Here is a 6,000-nt window from a genome sequence, read left to right on the forward strand (position 1 = left end):
CAGAAAGGAAAACTGAGGGCTTAAGCAGAGCTGTGGTGAAGGTCTCTGGAACAAGGAGCAGGCATCATAATGACAGCTGCTTAGGTATCTAGGGGAAAGCAATGGCCACAGTGATTCAGAAAACAAGGAAACGAAGGCAAGACTTGAGGGAGGGAGGCCACAAGCCGGACTTCTGCGAGCCCAGAAAGGCACAGGGGTTGGAGGAGCATGCTGGCCCCCAGGAGGAGTTACTAAGGTCTACCTGGCCCTTGGATTATGTCTGTGAACAGTTCTGGTGTGGCTGAAGGCATTCTTCCCAGGCCAGGGGGAAGCTCTTATGCCCAAGGTGGGCTAGCCCAGTATCAGATGCTCACTGGTATCTCACAGGAAGGGACAATCAGCCCAAGGGGCAGCAAACTCACTGTCAGTTACATGCAGTCCTGTCAGACACCTTGGTTCACTGAAGGCCACAGTGCCGCATGTGGTCTGACCATGCTCAGAGCTCCTGACTGCCTTCATTTGAACCTAACCCACAGTCCATCCCACTCGGAAGCATGCCTGCATCAAACTGCAATGACTCCCCCTACACCTCCCAGAAATGTGGAAGGTTGTGGGGCAGGAGGGACAGGGGCCCTGGGGAAGGCAGCTACTGAGGCTGCAATCTCATCTGTCCTGTCCCCTTATAGGAGTTCCTTGAGGTCAGGGACTGCGTCCCACCATCCATCTTTGAGCCCAGATGTCTGGCAACTCCGCAGATAGCAAGTGTTGACACTGCCGCCTGGCTCCAGGATGCCCTGTAACTCTCCCCATTTCCCCAACTCAAGGGCAGGGAAGAAACCACACGCTGGATTTTAAAAAGCAAACAGACCGAAAAAAAAGTAGAGCAGACAAAATGAAAACATCTGCAGACAGAAGCCTTGAGTGATGGCTACCTGGACGGTGGAGAGTTTCCTCTTCGTGGGCCCCTCAGGGGGATGGAGGGCTTGTCTTGTCAAGGGGCATGCTGCAGCAGCTTGCACCTCTTCAACCAGTCAACAGCATTCCTCCTCTGCTGCCCAAAGGGCTCAGGAAGCAAGGTTTTCAAACTTAGCTAAAATGCATATTTTGATTTACTCAAGAAACTCAAACTGGCCCCAGGCAAATAATAACTGCATGAGAATATTCCATTTAGCACCTTCCCCTCTCACTCCCTTCAGGGAAAAGACTGCTGCACTCAGAAGTGAGGGGGAGGGAAAATTAAATAAAAAACACATAGAAGGAACAGCTATAGAGTGGGAAAGGAGGCATGCGTCTCAGAGCCAACCTCCAAACTCACAGCTCTGGTCTGCTTCTGAAACAATCTCACTGTGCCTTCTGCTGTGTAAACAGTAAGTATTAAAGGCATCAATTAAGAGTGCCCAGCTCCAGCACTCCCATGGCCAAGGTCTCTGGCATGCCTCCCACCACCCTCACTATGGCAGTGGAGTAGAACCAGCTAAAATACCACCTTTTCTCTGGCGGTTTAAGGTTGGAAGAAGGGCTGCTGCCAACTGCTCTCTACCAGAGGACAGAGGGCAGATATGCCTCAAGTTTCCTCTGCCCCTTCAACTGGCATCAGCAACTCAGACTCAGCCAAAGCACAGAGCATGGGCGATTTCCTTTTTAGGAGGCTGGCAGTTCTGTCTCCCAGAGTCCCTTGACAGGGCACTCCCATTTCTCTTCTTCCCTTCTTTGCCGAGAAGACCATCTTGGGAAACCTCACTGGCGGGATTATTAGGACCCAAAAGAAAAGAAGCTCCCCCCTCCTCTGACCTTAAATGGAAAGCCTGCACACCAAGCAGTGGTCCTTCCTGGCTCACCAGAGTATATTTTGGGCAATACAGGGGTTCAAGATTACAGACAGGCACTGGACTCCTGTGACCAGAGTCCAGGCATTGCAACAGACTGGCTAAGGACATATCCATCCCTTGGGGACATCTAGTCTGTGTGAGACTCAAGTCCAGTGACGAAGTGGTGGCACCACCAGCCTCTGTCATAGTAAGTACAAGGCTGTCTGGCCCCAGAAGATGAAAGTGAGAGATGCAGGTGCCATCCCCAGGGATGCCAGGGGATAGAAATGGCCTGGTTGGGCTCCCATGCACTTCCTTACTCAGGCACAGCAACCACAGAGCAAGTCAGGGGCAGGGTTCCCAGGAATAGCCCATCCCCATTCATCTGCCCCAAAAGAGCACTCAGTGCAGCCGAAAACCCTGGATCCTCAGCACGAGGCTGGTGGCTTTAGCAGCATGATGTGTAATATAAATAAAGGAGATGTAAGGCTAAGAACAGAGAGGCAGATAACATCACAGGTAAGTGGATACATGTTCCGCTAGAAGGGAAGGCATCCCAGAGGGGGAAGGCTGGTTAGGAGACAGCAGGGACTGAGGAATGGGGCAGGAGGACATCAGCCTGTGTTCAGACAGGCACCCCAGAACACAGAGGCAGAAGCCAGACCACGGATGAGCAGTCGAGAGCTTCAAGCTGAGCTAGCAGTAGCGCACTCCTGCAAGTGCAGCCCTTGCAGTTCAGGTGGAGGAAGACTACGTGTGAAGTCAGCCTGCCACACAGAATAAAACCCTGCCAAGAAAAAAAAGTTGTCAGTGAATCCCTGAAGGAAGGTCTACTCAGCGTGGCACAGAGACAGACATAGCAAAAACAGTAGTGTAAAATCTGGGTGAAATTGCACTTGAGACAGAACAAGTGTGAGCAGAGGGTGGGGCAAGCAGTGGTCAGTACTGTCTAGACAGGCGGTCTGAATTCAGGAGCATGGTATACTCAGGTAACTGGGGAGCTGTCTAGACATGATGGATGACACCACCCTTAAGAAGTGCTTGGACAGAGCAGAGCAAGAACAGTAGGGTTCAAAGAAGGCCGGCCAAGGGTCTATGTCCACTGTCCACACTGCTCCTTTCCAATGTGTCTGAGTTGCAGCTGCCTTGGCTTTCAAGGCCTGCTCTATGGCTGGGCACATGCAAGCCCCCCAGACCTTCCTAATGCAGGGGTAATAATGGGGCTCTATAGATGGCTAACTGGCAAACACAGGTAGGTCAAGGCCTCAGAGCCATGGGTCAATCAGCAGCTGCCCTGTTTGCTCTTGCCTCAGCAGACCAACAATGTGCACCACCCAGAAACTAAAATATGAAGGCATCCAAAAGTGGCCAAGAAAACAGATGGCTATTGGAACTTGGAAGTCAAGCTTACATAAAAGTTAGCTGCTCATATACAAGGTATAGCACACAGTCAGAGGTACAGAGTGGACCTGGGTCTCCTCCTGGCTGCTTCCCTTCTGTCTCGTGGTCACCACTGGCAGGTTTCCTTGGCGTTCACATCCTCGTGCAAGTGCTGAGTAAACACTTCTCATTCTGGAGTTTCGCTGCTGTAGCTATCAGCAGTTCTGCAATACCTCCATCAGATGTTCGCCAGCTGATAGACAGACGTTGGTTGTTCTCAGTTTGGGGTTTCATATAAACATTATTGTCCAAGTCCTTTAAGGGATCTTTCATATTTATTTCTTTAAGGTAATTACTTAACAGAGGAATTGCTGGGCCATAATGTAGATTGCAGGGGAAAATAATGTAAAACCTCAGAGACTGTAATTCTTTTATTTTTTTTTTCCATTTTTATGTATGCACATCTGTGTGTGCCAAGTGTACATGTGGCTGTGGGGATAGAAGAGGATGCCAGGTCCCCCAGGATTAGCTGTGAGTGCTAGGCCAGAACTCTGAATGAGCAGGAAGTGCTCACAGTTGAGCATCTTTCTTACCTTAGAGCCTCTGCCAGCAGCCTTTCCCTCACTGCTGACCCCCTAGTGGACACTGCACTTTTCCCAGGTCCCTGATAGGCAGCATGCTTTCACCACACTTATTATTTGAGGACCTTCCTTTGTATAACTCCTCTTTCAGCCATTCATGGCTACACACTCTTAATAACACACACACATGTACCCAAGGCCACAGCCACGATACGTGAGACTTCTATCATCCCACAGCTCCTGGGCCATTGCAGCAGTGAACTCACCAACATTCTCAGAGCCTGCCTCATTTCCCATCAAAAGCCCTTCTGGTTCTAGTCTCTTTTTCTGAACTTAAGACATTTGAAAGACATTCTGTTAGTCCCCACTGCTGTCTCCATTCTCCTGTTGAATGACATTTGGGCTGCTTTTAGATCTAAGAGATCATGAGAACAACAGAAAATATCCATAAAGATGTTTCTATCAACATGGCGTCTCCTTCCCTTAGGAAAGTACCTTGAAGAGGAGCTGCTGGGTCATATAATAAAGAGCAGTTTATTAGATTTTCTTAAAGCAAAGATTTATTTTTAAAACAAAACTAAACCAGGCTTGACTCAAGGTGTGGCTTTGTGTATTCATTTGTACTACCTAGCTGGGTTTCAGGCACTCTGGATCTTCACCAGCACTTGGTGGTGGCCACACTTGCCATGTTTTGGTGAAGACAGTGTGTACTGCCACTTCCTTGTGGTGTAATTTCCCTGGGACTATTGACGAACATCTTCCATGAACTTCACCGTTCTCTGTGTGTCGTCAAGTGTATATTCCAATCTCTTGCCTGTCTTCCCATTGAGTCTTCATATTCCTGAGGCCTAAGAGCTGTCTGGGCATCACGCATAGTCCTGGGAAACACGGCTCTGCTCAGTGCACCCTCCAGGTATGCCTTGGTTTCCATGATCCTGTCTTTTTAATTTCTGTGAAGTCTGACATTCACTTCTTACAGAAGGTACCAAGTCAAGCAGTCTCCTCTAACCCAAGCCTTTGGCTTTGCCCTCAGGTTTCACAGTCCTGTAACATAAACTACATCTACAGCCACCTCGAGTAACTTCTGCATAGTCTAGGGTGAAGACCAGGCCCTCCTTCCCCTTACACGGAGTCCAGGCGCATGACTCTCTGATTACTATTTGCTGGAGGCTGCCTCCATTGAACTACCTTTGCACCTTTGTCAAGATTGACTGACCAAATCTATTTCTGGACTCTCGGTTTTGCCCCATTGATCTCCATTTCTACCCTTCTGCAGTACCAACCATCTTGATTGCTAGAGCTATATAGGAAGTCTGGAAACCAGGAAAGGGTAATCTTCTAGCTTTATTCTCAAAATCAACTTGTTTTTCTATGTCCTCTGTGTTTCCATATAAATGTTACAGGCAGCCAGCTAAATCTGGATGAGAATGGCACTGCTTCAGAACCAATGTGAAGAAGAAGGTGCCGTGACGTACCAAGCCATCCGACACAGTGCCATCTCCTCTTACGTGGGTACACAGTTCTCTCTGAGGTCACAGTCACACACATCTTCTTTGAAGGGTTTATGTGAGGGATGGATGCTACCCTAGCCAATACTGTTTTCAAATCTCCACCTCAGCTCTTGGTATATACTCTGTCAAACTCGAATGTTCACATACTTAATGTTTTGCTTTGTTTGGATAAACTGCATAGTTTTTCATAATTATGTTTTTTGCAAATAAATGTGATAAATTTTGGAGCTCTATTAACTGTCTGAAACTCCACAGACAATAGGTTGTTTTCAACAATTACAAAGTGTACAGAACAGCTGGATGTGCTGGCGCACACCTTTAATTCCCACACTTGGGAGGCAGAGGCAGGTGGATCTCTATAGGTTCAAGTCCAGCCTGGTCTACAGAGTGAGTTCCAGGAGAACCAGAGCTACACAGAGAAACCCTGTCTTGAAAAACCAAAACCAACCAAACCAAACCAACCAAACAAACAAAAAAATGGAATACAACTCAGAGGAAGCTCACTTTCTAGACTTAGACCACATACGGTGACATAATGCAGCTGTCAGAGCTTCCGTTGTCTTCTGTAATAGATGCAGTCGCTCTCTTGTGGGGCCGATGGGAACCTGCCACATCACCCAGCTAAGTAGTCCCTGTAGGTACAGCATGAGGTCAGGCAGTGAGGAGCAGAGGCCTCTGTCTGCACCCACACCCAGCATGGCTCTACCCTGTCTGCACCCACACCCAGCATGGCTCTACCCT

General features: G+C 48.6%; 1 protein-coding gene across 18 annotated transcripts in view; it reads right to left on the minus strand.

Moving 5' to 3' along the window:
• Camta1 (calmodulin binding transcription activator 1) overlaps positions 1-6,000 on the minus strand; it is an 858,665-nt gene that overhangs the window by 754,370 nt on the left and 98,295 nt on the right. Inside the window, exon 5 of one of the 18 annotated variants that reach the window (XR_004121202.1) lies at positions 4,504-5,891. The exons of the other annotated variants lie outside the window; for them this stretch is intronic. The gene's annotated coding sequence lies outside the window, so the exon portion shown is untranslated. Of the gene's footprint in view, positions 1-4,503; positions 5,892-6,000 lie in introns of those variants that run through there. 18 annotated transcript variants of the gene reach the window in all.

The sequence above is a fragment of the Mastomys coucha genome, unplaced genomic scaffold (genome assembly GCF_008632895.1).
Source record: "Mastomys coucha isolate ucsf_1 unplaced genomic scaffold, UCSF_Mcou_1 pScaffold18, whole genome shotgun sequence".
Classification (NCBI taxonomy): domain Eukaryota; kingdom Metazoa; phylum Chordata; class Mammalia; order Rodentia; family Muridae; genus Mastomys; species Mastomys coucha.